The sequence below is a fragment of the Hippocampus zosterae genome, chromosome 1 (assembly GCF_025434085.1).
Source record: "Hippocampus zosterae strain Florida chromosome 1, ASM2543408v3, whole genome shotgun sequence".
Taxonomy (NCBI): domain Eukaryota; kingdom Metazoa; phylum Chordata; class Actinopteri; order Syngnathiformes; family Syngnathidae; genus Hippocampus; species Hippocampus zosterae.
In genome coordinates, this window is record NC_067451.1 from 41889759 (window position 1) to 41904356 (window position 14598).

At 50.5% G+C, this 14598-nt stretch overlaps 24 non-coding genes across 24 annotated transcripts; all 24 read right to left on the bottom strand.

The window, feature by feature from the left end:
• Positions 1–333: 333 nt before the first annotated feature.
• On the bottom strand, positions 334–452 carry LOC127613552 (5S ribosomal RNA). Its single transcript, XR_007966226.1, has one exon. It is a non-coding gene; the product is annotated as a 5S ribosomal RNA (ribosomal RNA).
• Positions 453–931: 479 nt separating this feature from the next.
• LOC127612850 (5S ribosomal RNA) lies at positions 932–1050 on the bottom strand. The gene has a single exon (XR_007965973.1). It is a non-coding gene; the product is annotated as a 5S ribosomal RNA (ribosomal RNA).
• Positions 1051–1528: 478 nt separating this feature from the next.
• Positions 1529–1647, bottom strand: LOC127615454 (5S ribosomal RNA). Its single transcript, XR_007966921.1, has one exon. It is a non-coding gene; the product is annotated as a 5S ribosomal RNA (ribosomal RNA).
• Positions 1648–2126: 479 nt separating this feature from the next.
• Positions 2127–2245, bottom strand: LOC127589004 (5S ribosomal RNA). The gene has a single exon (XR_007959261.1). It is a non-coding gene; the product is annotated as a 5S ribosomal RNA (ribosomal RNA).
• Positions 2246–2724: 479 nt separating this feature from the next.
• LOC127589009 (5S ribosomal RNA) lies at positions 2725–2843 on the bottom strand. The gene has a single exon (XR_007959262.1). It is a non-coding gene; the product is annotated as a 5S ribosomal RNA (ribosomal RNA).
• A 479-nt stretch (positions 2844–3322) lies between these two features.
• Positions 3323–3441, bottom strand: LOC127589013 (5S ribosomal RNA). The gene has a single exon (XR_007959263.1). It is a non-coding gene; the product is annotated as a 5S ribosomal RNA (ribosomal RNA).
• Positions 3442–3920: 479 nt separating this feature from the next.
• LOC127589017 (5S ribosomal RNA) lies at positions 3921–4039 on the bottom strand. The gene has a single exon (XR_007959266.1). It is a non-coding gene; the product is annotated as a 5S ribosomal RNA (ribosomal RNA).
• Positions 4040–4517: 478 nt separating this feature from the next.
• On the bottom strand, positions 4518–4636 carry LOC127614718 (5S ribosomal RNA). Its single transcript, XR_007966681.1, has one exon. It is a non-coding gene; the product is annotated as a 5S ribosomal RNA (ribosomal RNA).
• Positions 4637–5116: 480 nt separating this feature from the next.
• On the bottom strand, positions 5117–5235 carry LOC127613568 (5S ribosomal RNA). Its single transcript, XR_007966229.1, has one exon. It is a non-coding gene; the product is annotated as a 5S ribosomal RNA (ribosomal RNA).
• A 481-nt stretch (positions 5236–5716) lies between these two features.
• On the bottom strand, positions 5717–5835 carry LOC127615498 (5S ribosomal RNA). Its single transcript, XR_007966925.1, has one exon. It is a non-coding gene; the product is annotated as a 5S ribosomal RNA (ribosomal RNA).
• A 480-nt stretch (positions 5836–6315) lies between these two features.
• LOC127613831 (5S ribosomal RNA) lies at positions 6316–6434 on the bottom strand. The gene has a single exon (XR_007966324.1). It is a non-coding gene; the product is annotated as a 5S ribosomal RNA (ribosomal RNA).
• A 481-nt stretch (positions 6435–6915) lies between these two features.
• On the bottom strand, positions 6916–7034 carry LOC127615509 (5S ribosomal RNA). The gene has a single exon (XR_007966926.1). It is a non-coding gene; the product is annotated as a 5S ribosomal RNA (ribosomal RNA).
• A 480-nt stretch (positions 7035–7514) lies between these two features.
• LOC127614410 (5S ribosomal RNA) lies at positions 7515–7633 on the bottom strand. Its single transcript, XR_007966505.1, has one exon. It is a non-coding gene; the product is annotated as a 5S ribosomal RNA (ribosomal RNA).
• A 479-nt stretch (positions 7634–8112) lies between these two features.
• Positions 8113–8231, bottom strand: LOC127614724 (5S ribosomal RNA). The gene has a single exon (XR_007966682.1). It is a non-coding gene; the product is annotated as a 5S ribosomal RNA (ribosomal RNA).
• Positions 8232–8711: 480 nt separating this feature from the next.
• Positions 8712–8830, bottom strand: LOC127613836 (5S ribosomal RNA). Its single transcript, XR_007966325.1, has one exon. It is a non-coding gene; the product is annotated as a 5S ribosomal RNA (ribosomal RNA).
• Positions 8831–9311: 481 nt separating this feature from the next.
• Positions 9312–9430, bottom strand: LOC127615520 (5S ribosomal RNA). The gene has a single exon (XR_007966927.1). It is a non-coding gene; the product is annotated as a 5S ribosomal RNA (ribosomal RNA).
• A 480-nt stretch (positions 9431–9910) lies between these two features.
• Positions 9911–10029, bottom strand: LOC127614414 (5S ribosomal RNA). The gene has a single exon (XR_007966507.1). It is a non-coding gene; the product is annotated as a 5S ribosomal RNA (ribosomal RNA).
• Positions 10030–10508: 479 nt separating this feature from the next.
• On the bottom strand, positions 10509–10627 carry LOC127614728 (5S ribosomal RNA). The gene has a single exon (XR_007966684.1). It is a non-coding gene; the product is annotated as a 5S ribosomal RNA (ribosomal RNA).
• Positions 10628–11107: 480 nt separating this feature from the next.
• On the bottom strand, positions 11108–11226 carry LOC127613575 (5S ribosomal RNA). The gene has a single exon (XR_007966234.1). It is a non-coding gene; the product is annotated as a 5S ribosomal RNA (ribosomal RNA).
• Positions 11227–11709: 483 nt separating this feature from the next.
• LOC127613477 (5S ribosomal RNA) lies at positions 11710–11828 on the bottom strand. Its single transcript, XR_007966200.1, has one exon. It is a non-coding gene; the product is annotated as a 5S ribosomal RNA (ribosomal RNA).
• A 481-nt stretch (positions 11829–12309) lies between these two features.
• On the bottom strand, positions 12310–12428 carry LOC127614397 (5S ribosomal RNA). The gene has a single exon (XR_007966502.1). It is a non-coding gene; the product is annotated as a 5S ribosomal RNA (ribosomal RNA).
• Positions 12429–12909: 481 nt separating this feature from the next.
• Positions 12910–13028, bottom strand: LOC127615190 (5S ribosomal RNA). Its single transcript, XR_007966840.1, has one exon. It is a non-coding gene; the product is annotated as a 5S ribosomal RNA (ribosomal RNA).
• Positions 13029–13507: 479 nt separating this feature from the next.
• LOC127613486 (5S ribosomal RNA) lies at positions 13508–13626 on the bottom strand. The gene has a single exon (XR_007966205.1). It is a non-coding gene; the product is annotated as a 5S ribosomal RNA (ribosomal RNA).
• Positions 13627–14107: 481 nt separating this feature from the next.
• Positions 14108–14226, bottom strand: LOC127587688 (5S ribosomal RNA). Its single transcript, XR_007958833.1, has one exon. It is a non-coding gene; the product is annotated as a 5S ribosomal RNA (ribosomal RNA).
• Positions 14227–14598: the final 372 nt, after the last annotated feature.

Genomic DNA, 14598 nt, shown 5'->3' on the forward strand with positions numbered 1-14598 from the left:
CAGCCTGTCAGGCTCGCATACGGTCCTCTGCGAGCACGCAGATGCGGTATTTGATGTTTGTTGCAAAAGTGGGCTTTTCCAGTGGAGGTGCAAAGGCATCCAGCAGGCGGAAATCCCAAGCTGCTTCATGTCCAAGTGCTATCATGACCGATCCCCGTGCAGACGGCTCCCTCTGTTGGACATTAATTTTATTCCAAAGAGACGTTGATCTGTCAAATCAACGTGAAGGAAACGATTTCAAACCACAGGATAAGTGAAAGTTGAATGACGAATGAATGCCAAAATTTTTGGAAAGAGCAGTGAATCGTGTTGTGAATTGGAGGTGGGTGCAAAAGCTTACAGCACCTGGTATTCCCAGGCGGTCTCCCATCCAAGTACTAACCAGGGCCTACCCTGCTTAGCTTCCGAGATCAGACGAGATCGGGTGTTCTCAGGGTAGTATGGCCGTAAGCGAGGGAAAACGCGAAAATTATCCTCTTTATAGCAGACAGGGCACTTCTGGGTCGGGGATGGAGTAGTGGGGTGATTTTTTTTTCATTTAATGACCTCCTCCCGAGAGCACGAAGGAGGGGCCTGCTCCCGTGGTGGTTTGAGCGCGCAGCCTGTCAGGCTCGCATACGGTCCTCTGCGAGCGCGCAGATGCGGTATTTGATGTTTGTTGCAAAAGTGGGCTTTTCCAGTGGAGGTGCAAACGCATCCAGCAGGCGGAAATCCCAAGCTGTTTCATGTCCAAGTGCTATCATGACCGATCCCCGTGCAGACGGCTCCCTCTGTTGGACATTAATTTTATTCCAAAGAGACGTTGATCTGTCAAATCAACGTGAAGGAAACGATTTTAAACCACAGGATAAGTGAAAGTTGAATGACGAATGAATGCCAAAATTTTTGGAAAGAGCAGTGAATCGTGTTGAGAATTGGAGGTGGGTGCAAAAGCTTACAGCACCTGGTATTCCCAGGCGGTCTCCCATCCAAGTACTAACCAGGCCCGACCCTGCTTAGCTTCCGAGATCGGACGAGATCGGGCGTTCTCAGGGTAGTATGGCCATAAGCGAGGGAAAAAGTGAAAATTGTCCCCTTTATAGCAGACAAGGCACTTGCGGGTCGGGGATGGAGTAGTGGGGTGATTTTTTTTTCATTTAATGACCTCCTCCCGAGAGCACGAAGGAGGGGCCCGCTCCCGTGGTGGTTTGAGCGCGCAGCCTGTCAGGCTCGCATACGGTCCTCTGCGAGCACGCAGATGCAGTATTTGATGTTTGTTGCAAAAGTGGGCTTTTCCAGTGGAGGTGGAAAGGCATCCAGCAGGCGGAAATCCCAAGCTGTTTCATGTCCAAGTGCTATCATGACCGACCCCGTGCAGACGGCTCCCTCTGTTGGACATTAATTTTATTCCAAAGAGACGTTGATCTGTCAAATCAACGTGAAGGAAACGATTTCAAACCACAGGATAAGTGAAAGTTGAATGACTAATGAAAGCCAAAATTTTTGGAAAGAGCAGTGAATCGTGTTGAGAATTGCAGGTGGGTGCAAAAGCTTACAGCAGCTGGTATTCCCAGGCGGTCTCCCATCCAAGTACTAACCAGGCCCGACCCTGCTTAGCTTCCGAGAACGGACGAGATCGGGCGTTCTCAGGGTAGTATGGCCGTAAGCGAGGGAAAACGTGAAAATTGTCCCCTTTATAGCAGACATGGCACTTGCGGGTCGGGGATGGAGTAGTGGGGTGATTTTTTTTTCATTTAATGACCTCCTCCCGAGAGCACGAAGGAGGGGCCCGCTCCCGTGGTGGTTTGAGCGCGCAGCCTGTCAGGCTCGCATTCGGTCCTCTGCGAGCGCGCAGATGCGGTATTTGATGTTTGTTGCAAAAGTGGGCTTTTCCAGTGGAGGTGCAAAGGCATCCAGCAGGCGGAAATCCCAAGCTGTTTCATGTCCAAGTGCTATCATGACCGATCCCCGTGCAGACGGCTCCCTCTGTTGGACATTAATTTTATTCCAAAGAGACGTTGATCTGTCAAATCAACGTGAAGGAAACGATTTCAAACCACAGGATAAGTAAAAGTTGAATGACGAATGAATGCCAAAATTTTTGGAAAGAGCAGTGAATCGTGTTGAGAATTGGAGGTGGGTGCAAAAGCTTACAGCACCTGGTATTCCCAGGCGGTCTCCCATCCAAGTACTAACCAGGCCCGACCCTGCTTAGCTTCCGAGATCGGACGAGATCGGGCGTTCTCAGGGTAGTATGGCCGTAAGCGAGGGAAAACGCGAAAATTGTCCTCTTTATAGCAGACAGGGCACTTCTGGGTCGGGGGTGGAGTAGTGGGGTGATTTTTTTTCATTTAATAAACCTCCTCCGGAGTGCACAAAGGAGGGGCCCGCTCCCGTGGTGGTTTGAGCGCGCAGCCTGTCAGGCTCGCATACGGTCCTCTGCGAGCGCGCAGAGGCTGTACTTGATGTCTGTTGCAAAAGTGGGCTTTTCCAGTGGAGGTGCAAAGGCATCCAGCAGGCGGAAATCCCAAGCTGTTTCATGTCCAAGTGCTATCATGACCGATCCCCGTGCAGACGGCTCCCTCTGTTGGACATTAATTTTATTCCAAAGAGACGTTGATCTGTCAAATCAACGTGAAGGAAACGATTTCAAACCACAGGATAAGTGAAAGTTGAATGACGAATGAATGCCAAAATTTTTGGAAAGAGCAGTGAATCGTGTTGAGAATTGGAGGTGGGTGCAAAAGCTTACAGCACCTGGTATTCCCAGGCGGTCTCCCATCCAAGTACTAACCAGGCCCGACCCTGCTTAGCTTCCGAGATCGGACGAGATCGGGCGTTCTCAGGGTAGTATGGCCGTAAGCGAGGGAAAACGTGAAAATTGTCCCCTTTATAGCAGACATGGCACTTGCGGGTCGGGGATGGAGTCGTGGGGTGATTTTTTTTTCATTTAATGACCTCCTCCCGAGAGCACGAAGGAGGGGCCCGCTCCCGTGGTGGTTTGAGCGCGCAGCCTGTCAGGCTCGCATTCGGTCCTCTGCGAGCGCGCAGATGCGGTATTTGATGTTTGTTGCAAAAGTGGGCTTTTCCAGTGGAGGTGCAAAGGCATCCAGCAGGCGGAAATCCCAAGCTGTTTCATGTCCAAGTGCTATCATGACCGATCCCCGTGCAGACGGCTCCCTCTGTTGGACATTAATTTTATTCCAAAGAGACGTTGATCTGTCAAATCAACGTGAAGGAAACGATTTCAAACCACAGGATAAGTGAAAGTTGAATGACGAATGAATGCCAAAATTTTTGGAAAGAGCAGTGAATCGTGTTGAGAATTGGAGGTGGGTGCAAAAGCTTACAGCACCTGGTATTCCCAGGCGGTCTCCCATCCAAGTACTAACCAGGCCCGACCCTGCTTAGCTTCCGAGATCGGACGAGATCGGGCGTTCTCAGGGTAGTATGGCCGTAAGCGAGGGAAAACGCGAAAATTGTCCTCTTTATAGCAGACAGGGCACTTCTGGGTCGGGGGTGGAGTAGTGGGGTGATTTTTTTTCATTTAATAAACCTCCTCCGGAGTGCACAAAGGAGGGGCCCGCTCCCGTGGTGGTTTGAGCGCGCAGCCTGTCAGGCTCGCATACGGTCCTCTGCGAGCGCGCAGAGGCTGTACTTGATGTCTGTTGCAAAAGTGGGCTTTTCCAGTGGAGGTGCATAGGCATCCAGCAGGCGGAAATCCCAAGCTGTTTCATGTCCAAGTGCTATCATTACCGATTCCCGTGCAGACGGCTCCCTCTGTTGGACATTAATTTTATTCCAAAGAGACGTTGATCTGTCAAATCAACGTGAAGGAAACGATTTTAAACCACAGGATAAGTGAAAGTTGAATGACGAATGAATGCCAAAATTTTTGGAAAGAGCAGTGAATCGTGTTGAGAATTGGAGGTGGGTGCAAAAGCTTACAGCACCTGGTATTCCCAGGCGGTCTCCCATCCAAGTACTAACCAGGCCCGACCCTGCTTAGCTTCCGAGATCGGACGAGATCGGGCGTTCTCAGGGTAGTATGGCCGTAAGCGAGGGAAAACGTGAAAATTGTCCCCTTTATAGCAGACACGGCACTTGCGGGTCGGGGATGGAGTAGTGGGGTGATTTTTTTTTCATTTAATGACCTCCTCCCGAGAGCACGAAGGAGGGGCCCGCTCCCGTGGTGGTTTGAGCGCACAGCCTGTCAGGCTCGCATACGGTCCTCTGCGAGCACGCAGATGCAGTATTTGATGTTTGTTGCAAAAGTGGGCTTTTCCAGTGGAGGTGCAAAGGCATCCAGCAGGCGGAAATCCCAAGCTGTTTCATGTCCAAGTGCTATCATGAACGACCCCGTGCAGACGGCTCCCTCTGTTGGACATTAATTTTATTCCAAAGAGAACTTGATCTGTCAAATCAACGTGAAGGAAACGATTTCAAACCACAGGATAAGTGAAAGTTGAATGACGAATGAATGCCAAAATTTTTGGAAAGAGCAGTGAATCGTGTTGTGAATTGGAGGTGGGTGCAAAAGCTTACAGCACCTGGTATTCCCAGGCGGTCTCCCATCCAAGTACTAAACAGGACCGACCCTGCTTAGCTTCCGAGATCGGACGAGATCGGGCGTTCTCAGGGTAGTATGGCCGTAAGCGAGGGAAAATGTGAAAATTGTCCCCTTTATAGCAGACAGGGCACTTGCGGGTCGGGGATGGAGTAGTGGGGTGATTTTTTTTTTCATTTAATGACCTCCTCCCGAGAGCATGAAGGAGGGGCCCGCTCCCGTGGTGGTGTGAGCGCGCAGCCTGTCAGGCTCGCATACGGTCCTCTGCGAGCACGCAGATGCGGTATTTGATGTTTGTTGCAAAAGTGGGCTTTTCCAGTGGAGGTGCAAAGGCATCCAGCAGGCGGAAATCCCAAGCTGCTTCATGTCCAAGTGCTATCATGACCGATCCCCGTGCAGACGGCTCCCTCTGTTGGACATTAATTTTATTCCAAAGAGAAGTTGATCTGTCAAATCAACGTGAAGGAAACGATTTAAAACCACAGGATAAGTGAAAGTTGAATGACGAATGAAAGCCAAAATTTTTGGAAAGAGCAGTGAATCGTGTTGAGAATTGGAGGTGGGTGCAAAAGCTTACAGCACCTGGTATTCCCAGGCGGTCTCCCATCCAAGTACTACCCAAGCCCGACCCTGCTTAGCTTCCGAGATCGGACGAGATCGGGCGTTCTCAGGGTAGTATGGCCATAAGCGAGGGAAAACGTGAAAATTGTCCCCTTTATAGCAGACAGGGCACTTGCGGGTCGGGGATGGAGTAGTGGGGTGATTTTTTTTTTTCATTTAATGACCTCCTCCCGAGAGCACGAAGGAGGGGCCCGCTCCCGTGGTGGTTTGAGCGCGCAGCCTGTCAGGCTCGCATACGGTCCTCTGCGAGCACGCAAATGCGGTATTTGATGTTTGTTGCAAAAGTGGGCTTTTCCAGTGGAGGTGCAAAGGCATCCAGCAGGCGGAAATCCCAAGCTGCTTCATGTCCAAGTGCTATCATGACCGATCCCCGTGCAGACGGCTCCCTCTGTTGGACATTAATTTTATTCCAAAGAGACGTTGATCTGTCAAATCAACGTGAAGGAAACGATTTCAAACCACAGGATAAGTGAAAGTTGAATGACGAATGAATGCCAAAATTTTTGGAAAGAGCAGTGAATCGTGTTGTGAATTGGAGGTGGGTGCAAAAGCTTACAGCACCTGGTATTCCCAGGCGGTCTCCCATCCAAGTACTAAACAGGACCGACCCTTCTTAGCTTCCGAGATCGGACGAGATCGGGCGTTCTCAGGGTAGTATGGCCGTAAGCGAGGGAAAACGTGTAAATTGTCCCCTTTATAGCAGACAGGGCACTTGCGGGTCGGGGATGGAGTAGTGGGGTGATTTTTTTTTTCATTTAATGACCTCCTCCCGAGAGCACGAAGGAGGGGCCCGCTCCCGTGGTGGTTTGAGCGCGCAGCCTGTCAGGCTCGCATACGGTCCTCTGCGAGCACGCAGATGCGGTATTTGATGTTTGTTGCAAAAGTGGGCTTTTCCAGTGGAGGTGCAAAGGCATCCAGCAGGCGGAAATCCCAAGTTGCTTCATGTCCAAGTGCTATCATGACCGATCCCCGTGCAGACGGCTCCCTCTGTTGGACATTAATTTTATTCCAAAGAGACATTGATCTGTCAAATCAACGTGAAGGAAACGATTTCAAACCACAGGATAAGTGAAAGTTGAATGACTAATGAAAGCCAAAATTTTTGGAAAGAGCAGTGAATCGTGTTGAGAATTGGAGGTGGGTGCAAAAGCTTACGGCACCTGGTATTCCCAGGCGGTCTCCCATCCAAGTACTAACCAGGCCCGACCCTGCTTAGCTTCTGAGATCGGACGAGATCGGGCGTTCTCAGGGTAGTATGGCCGTAAGCGAGGGAAAACGTGAAAATTGTCCCCTTTATAGCAGACAGGGCACTTGCGGGTCGGGGATGGAGTAGTGGGGTGATTTTTTTTTTTCATTTAATGACCTCCTCCCGAGAGCACGAAGGAGGGGCCCGCTCCCGTGGTGGTTTGAGCGCGCAGCCTGTCAGGCTCGCATACGGTCCTCTGCGAGCACGCAAATGCGGTATTTGATGTTTGTTGCAAAAGTGGGCTTTTCCAGTGGAGGTGCAAAGGCATCCAGCAGGCGGAAATCCCAAGCTGCTTCATGTCCAAGTGCTATCATGACCGATCCCCGTGCAGACGGCTCCCTCTGTTGGACATTAATTTTATTCCAAAGAGACGTTGATCTGTCAAATCAACGTGAAGGAAACGATTTCAAACCACAGGATAAGTGAAAGTTGAATGACGAATGAATGCCAAAATTTTTGGAAAGAGCAGTGAATCGTGTTGTGAATTGGAGGTGGGTGCAAAAGCTTACAGCACCTGGTATTCCCAGGCGGTCTCCCATCCAAGTACTAAACAGGACCGACCCTTCTTAGCTTCCGAGATCGGACGAGATCGGGCGTTCTCAGGGTAGTATGGCCGTAAGCGAGGGAAAACGTGTAAATTGTCCCCTTTATAGCAGACAGGGCACTTGCGGGTCGGGGATGGAGTAGTGGGGTGATTTTTTTTTTCATTTAATGACCTCCTCCCGAGAGCACGAAGGAGGGGCCCGCTCCCGTGGTGGTTTGAGCGCGCAGCCTGTCAGGCTCGCATACGGTCCTCTGCGAGCACGCAGATGCGGTATTTGATGTTTGTTGCAAAAGTGGGCACTTCCAGTGGAGGTGCAAAGGCATCCAGCAGGCGGAAATCCCAAGCTGCTTCATGTCCAAGTGCCATCATGACCGATCCCCGTGCAGACGGCTCCCTCTGTTGGACATTAATTTTATTCCAAAGAGAAGTTGATCTGTCAAATCAACGTGAAGGAAACGATTTCAAACCACAGGATAAGTGAAAGTTGAATGACGAATGAAAGCCAAAATTTTTGGAAAGAGCAGTGAATCGTGTTGAGAATTGGAGGTGGGTGCAAAAGCTTACAGCACCTGGTATTCCCAGGCGGTCTCCCATCCAAGTACTAACCAGGCCCGACCCTTCTTAGCTTCCGAGATCGGACGAGATCGGGCGTTCTCAGGGTAGTATGGCCGTAAGCGAGGGAAAATGTGAAAATTGTCCCCTTTATAGCAGACAGGGCACTTGCGGGTCGGGGATGGAGTAGTGGGGTGATTTTTTTTTCATTTAATGACCTCCTCCCGAGAGCACGAAGGAGGGGCCTGCTCCCGTGGTGGTTTGAGCGCGCAGCCTGTCAGGCTCGCATACGGTCCTCTGCGAGCACGCAGATGCGGTATTTGATGTTTGTTGCAAAAGTGGGCACTTCCAGTGGAGGTGCAAAGGCATTCAGCAGGCGGAAATCCCAAGCTGCTTCATGTCCAAGTGCTATCATGACCGATCCCCGTGCAGACGGCTCCCTCTGTTGGACATTAATTTTATTCCAAAGAGACGTTGATCTGTCAAATCAACGTGAAGGAAACGATTTCAAACCACAGGATAAGTGAAAGTTGAATGACGAATGAATGCCAAAATTTTTGGAAAGAGCAGTGAATCGTGTTGTGAATTGGAGGTGGGTGCAAAAGCTTACAGCACCTGGTATTCCCAGGCGGTCTCCCATCCAAGTACTAAACAGGACCGACCCTGCTTAGCTTCCGAGATCGGACGAGATCGGGCGTTCTCAGGGTAGTATGGCCGTAAGCGAGGGAAAACGTGTAAATTGTCCCCTTTATAGCAGACAGGGCACTTGCGGGTCGGGGATGGAGTAGTGGGGTGATTTTTTTTTTCATTTAATGACCTCCTCCCGAGAGCACGAAGGAGGGGCCCGCTCCCGTGGTGGTTTGAGCGCGCAGCCTGTCAGGCTCGCATACGGTCCTCTGCGAGCACGCAGATGCGGTATTTGATGTTTGTTGCAAAAGTGGGCTTTTCCAGTGGAGGTGCAAAGGCATCCAGCAGGCGGAAATCCCAAGTTGCTTCATGTCCAAGTGCTATCATGACCGATCCCCGTGCAGACGGCTCCCTCTGTTGGACATTAATTTTATTCCAAAGAGACATTGATCTGTCAAATCAACGTGAAGGAAACGATTTCAAACCACAGGATAAGTGAAAGTTGAATGACTAATGAAAGCCAAAATTTTTGGAAAGAGCAGTGAATCGTGTTGAGAATTGGAGGTGGGTGCAAAAGCTTACGGCACCTGGTATTCCCAGGCGGTCTCCCATCCAAGTACTAACCAGGCCCGACCCTGCTTAGCTTCTGAGATCGGACGAGATCGGGCGTTCTCAGGGTAGTATGGCCGTAAGCGAGGGAAAACGTGAAAATTGTCCCCTTTATAGCAGACAGGGCACTTGCGGGTCGGGGATGGAGTAGTGGGGTGATTTTTTTTTTTCATTTAATGACCTCCTCCCGAGAGCACGAAGGAGGGGCCCGCTCCCGTGGTGGTTTGAGCGCGCAGCCTGTCAGGCTCGCATACGGTCCTCTGCGAGCACGCAAATGCGGTATTTGATGTTTGTTGCAAAAGTGGGCTTTTCCAGTGGAGGTGCAAAGGCATCCAGCAGGCGGAAATCCCAAGCTGCTTCATGTCCAAGTGCTATCATGACCGATCCCCGTGCAGACGGCTCCCTCTGTTGGACATTAATTTTATTCCAAAGAGACGTTGATCTGTCAAATCAACGTGAAGGAAACGATTTCAAACCACAGGATAAGTGAAAGTTGAATGACGAATGAATGCCAAAATTTTTGGAAAGAGCAGTGAATCGTGTTGTGAATTGGAGGTGGGTGCAAAAGCTTACAGCACCTGGTATTCCCAGGCGGTCTCCCATCCAAGTACTAAACAGGACCGACCCTTCTTAGCTTCCGAGATCGGACGAGATCGGGCGTTCTCAGGGTAGTATGGCCGTAAGCGAGGGAAAACGTGTAAATTGTCCCCTTTATAGCAGACAGGGCACTTGCGGGTCGGGGATGGAGTAGTGGGGTGATTTTTTTTTTCATTTAATGACCTCCTCCCGAGAGCACGAAGGAGGGGCCCGCTCCCGTGGTGGTTTGAGCGCGCAGCCTGTCAGGCTCGCATACGGTCCTCTGCGAGCACGCAGATGCGGTATTTGATGTTTGTTGCAAAAGTGGGCACTTCCAGTGGAGGTGCAAAGGCATCCAGCAGGCGGAAATCCCAAGCTGCTTCATGTCCAAGTGCCATCATGACCGATCCCCGTGCAGACGGCTCCCTCTGTTGGACATTAATTTTATTCCAAAGAGAAGTTGATCTGTCAAATCAACGTGAAGGAAACGATTTCAAACCACAGGATAAGTGAAAGTTGAATGACGAATGAAAGCCAAAATTTTTGGAAAGAGCAGTGAATCGTGTTGAGAATTGGAGGTGGGTGCAAAAGCTTACAGCACCTGGTATTCCCAGGCGGTCTCCCATCCAAGTACTAACCAGGCCCGACCCTTCTTAGCTTCCGAGATCGGACGAGATCGGGCGTTCTCAGGGTAGTATGGCCGTAAGCGAGGGAAAATGTGAAAATTGTCCCCTTTATAGCAGACAGGGCACTTGCGGGTCGGGGATGGAGTAGTGGGGTGATTTTTTTTTCATTTAATGACCTCCTCCCGAGAGCACGAAGGAGGGGCCTGCTCCCGTGGTGGTTTGAGCGCGCAGCCTGTCAGGCTCGCATACGGTCCTCTGCGAGCACGCAGATGCGGTATTTGATGTTTGTTGCAAAAGTGGGCACTTCCAGTGGAGGTGCAAAGGCATTCAGCAGGCGGAAATCCCAAGCTGCTTCATGTCCAAGTGCTATCATGACCGATCCCCGTGCAGACGGCTCCCTCTGTTGGACATTAATTTTATTCCAAAGAGACGTTGATCTGTCAAATCAACGTGAAGGAAACGATTTCAAACCACAGGATAAGTGAAAGTTGAATGACGAATGAATGCCAAAATTTTTGGAAAGAGCAGTGAATCGTGTTGTGAATTGGAGGTGGGTGCAAAAGCTTACAGCACCTGGTATTCCCAGGCGGTCTCCCATCCAAGTACTAAACAGGACCGACCCTGCTTAGCTTCCGAGATCGGACGAGATCGGGCGTTCTCAGGGTAGTATGGCCGTAAGCGAGGGAAAATGTGAAAATTGTCCCCTTTATAGCAGACAGGGCACTTGCGGGTCGGGGATGGAGTAGTGGGGTGATTTTTTTTTTCATTTAATGACCTCCTCCCGAGAGCACGAAGGAGGGGCCCGCTCCCGTGGTGGTTTGAGCGCGCAGCCTGTCAGGCTCGCATACGGTCCTCTGCGAGCACGCAGATGCGGTATTTGATGTTTGTTGCAAAAGTGGGCTTTTCCAGTGGAGGTGCAAAGGCATCCAGCAGGCGGAAATCCCAAGCTGCTTCATGTCCAAGTGCTATCATGACCGATCCCCGTGCAGACGGCTCCCTCTGTTGGACATTAATTTTATTCCAAAGAGAAGTTGATCTGTCAAATCAACGTGAAGGAAACGATTTAAAACCACAGGATAAGTGAAAGTTGAATGACGAATGAAAGCCAAAATTTTTGGAAAGAGCAGTGAATCGTGTTGAGAATTGGAGGTGGGTGCAAAAGCTTACAGCACCTGGTATTCCCAGGCGGTCTCCCATCCAAGTACTACCCAAGCCCGACCCTGCTTAGCTTCCGAGATCGGACGAGATCGGGCGTTCTCAGGGTAGTATGGCCATAAGCGAGGGAAAACGTGAAAATTGTCCCCTTTATAGCAGACAGGGCACTTGCGGGTCGGGGATGGAGTAGTGGGGTGATTTTTTTTTTTTTAATTTAATGACCTCCTCCCGAGAGCACGAAGGAGGGGCCCGCTCCCGTGGTGGTTTGAGCGCGCAGTCTGTCAGGCTCGCATACGGTCCTCTGCGAGCACGCAGATGCGGTATTTGATGTTTGTTGCAAAAGTGGGCACTTCCAGTGGAGGTGCAAAGGCATCCAGCAGGCGGAAATCCCAAGCTGCTTCATGTCCAAGTGCTATCATGACCGATCCCCGTGCAGACGGCTCCCTCTGTTGGACATTAATTTTATTCCAAAGAGAAGTTGATCCGTCAAATCAACGTGAAGGAAACGATTTCAAACCACAGGATAAGTGAAAGTTGAATGACGAATGAATGCCAAAATTTTTGGAAAAAGCAGTGAATCGTGTTGAGAATTGGAGGTGGGTGCAAAAGCTTACAGCACCTGGTATTCCCAGGCGGTCTCCCATCCAAGTACTACCCAGGCCCGACCCTGCTTAGCTTCCAAGATCGGACGAGATCGGGCGTTCTCAGGGTAGTATGGCCGTAAGCGAGGGAAAACGTGAAAATTGTCCCCTTTATAGCAGACAGGGCACTTGCGGGTCGGGGATGGAGTAGTGGGGTGATTTTTTTTTTTCATTTAATGACCTCCTCCCGAGAGCACGAAGGAGGGGCCTGCTCCCGTGGTGGTTTGAGCGCGCAGCCTGTCAGGCTCGCATACGGTCCTCTGCGAGCACGCAGATGCGGTATTTGATGTTTGTTGCAAAAGTGGGCTTTTCCAGTGGAGGTGCAAAGGCATCCAGCAGGCGGAAATCCCAAGCTGCTTCATGTCCAAGTGCTATCATGACCGATCCCCGTGAAGACGGCTCCCTCTGTTGGACATTAATTTTATTCCAAAGAGAAGTTGATCTGTCAAATCAACGTGAAGGAAACGATTTAAAACCACAGGATAAGTGAAAGTTGAATGACGAATGAAAGCCAAAATTTTTGGAAAGAGCAGTGAATCGTGTTGTGAATTGGAGGTGGGTGCAAAAGCTTACAGCACCTGGTATTCTCAGGCGGTCTCCCATCCAAGTACTACCCAGGCCCGACCCTGCTTAGCTTCCAAGATCGGACGAGATCGGGCGTTCTCAGGGAAGTATGGCCGTAAGCGAGGGAAAACGTGAAAATTGTCCCCTTTATAGCAGACAGGGCACTTGCGGGTCGGGGATGGAGTAGTGGGGTGATTTTTTTTTTTCATTTAATGACCTCCTCCCGAGAGCACGAAGGAGGGGCCTGCTCCCGTGGTGGTTTGAGCGCGCAGCCTGTCAGGCTCGCATACGGTCCTCTGCGAGCACGCAGATGCGGTATTTGATGTTTGTTGCAAAAGTGGGCTTTTCCAGTGGAGGTGCAAAGGCATCCAGCAGGCGGAAATCCCAAGCTGCTTCATGTCCAAGTGCTATCATGACCGATCCCCGTGCAGACGGCTCCCTCTGTTGGACATTAATTTTATTCCAAAGAGAAGTTGATCTGTCAAATCAACGTGAAGGAAACGATTTAAAACCACAGGATAAGTGAAAGTTGAATGACAAATGAAAGCCAAAATTTTTGGAAAGAGCAGTGAATCGTGTTGTGAATTGGAGGTGGGTGCAAAAGCTTACAGCACCTGGTATTCCCAGGCGGTCTCCCATTCAAGTACTAACCAGGCCCGAACCTGCTTAGCTTCCGAGATCGGACGAGATCAGGCGTTCTCAGGGTAGTATGGCCGTAAGCGAGGGAAAATGCGAAAATTGTCCTCTTTATAGCAGACAGGGCACTTCCGGGTCGGGGGTGGAGTAGTGGGGTGATTTTTTTTTCATTTAATGACCTCCTCCCGAGAGCACGAAGGAGGGGCCCGCTCCCGTGGGTGTTTGAGCGCGCAGCCTGTCAGGCTCGCATACGGTCCTCTGCGAGCACGCAGATGCGGTATTTGATGTTTGTTGCAAAAGTGGGCACTTCCAGTGGAGGTGCAAAGGCATTCAGCAGGCGGAAATCCCAAGCTGCTTCATGTCCAAGTGCTATCATGACCGATCCCCGTGCAGACGGCTCCCTCTGTTGGACATTAATTTTATTCCAAAGAGACGTTGATCTGTCAAATCAACGTGAAGGAAACGATTTAAAACCACAGGATAAGTGAAAGTTGAATGACGAATGAAAGCCAAAATTTTTGGAAAGAGCAGTGAATCGTGTTGAGAATTGGAGGTGGGTGCAAAAGCTTACAGCACCTGGTATTCCCAGGCGGTCTCCCATCCAAGTACTACCCAGGCCCGACCCTGCTTAGCTTCCAAGATCGGACGAGATCGGGCGTTCTCAGGGTAGTATGGCCGTAAGCGAGGGAAAACGTGAAAATTGTCCCCTTTATAGCAGACAGGGCACTTGCGGGTCGGGGATGGAGTAGTGGGGTGATTTTTTTTTTTCATTTAATGACCTCCTCCCGAGAGCACGAAGGAGGGGCCTGCTCCCGTGGTGGTTTGAGCGCGCAGCCTGTCAGGCTCGCATACGGTCCTCTGCGAGCACGCAGATGCGGTATTTGATGTTTGTTGCAAAAGTGGGCTTTTCCAGTGGAGGTGCAAACGCATCCAGCAGGCGGAAATCCCAAGCTGTTTCATGTCCAAGTGCTATCATGACCGATCCCCGTGCAGACGGCTCCCTCTGTTGGACATTAATTTTATTCCAAAGAGACGTTGATCTGTCAAATCAACGTGAAGGAAACGATTTAAAACCACAGGATAAGTGAAAGTTGAATGACGAATGAAAGCCAAAATTTTTGGAAAGAGCAGTGAATCGTGTTGTGAATTGGAGGTGGGTGCAAAAGCTTACAGCACCTGGTATTCCCAGGCGGTCTCCCATCCAAGTACTAACCAGGCCCTACCCTGCTTAGCTTCCGAGATCAGACGAGATCGGGTGTTCTCAGGGTAGTATGGCCGTAAGCTAGGGAAAACGCGAAAATTATCCTCTTTATAGCAGACAGGGCACTTCTGGGTCGGGGATGGAGTAGTGGGGTGATTTTTTTTTCATTTAATGACCTCCTCCCGAGAGCACGAAGGAGGGGCCTGCTCCCGTGGTGGTTTGAGCGCGCAGCCTGTCAGGCTCGCATACGGTCCTCTGCGAGCACGCAGATGCGGTATTTGATGTTTGTTGCAAAAGTGGGCTTTTCCAGTGGAGGTGCAAACGCATCCAGCAGGCGGAAATCCCAAGCTGTTTCATGTCCAAGTGCTATCATGACCGATCCCCGTGCAGACGGCTCCCTCTGTTGGACATTAATTTTATTCCAAAGAGACGTTGATCTGTCAAATCAACGTGA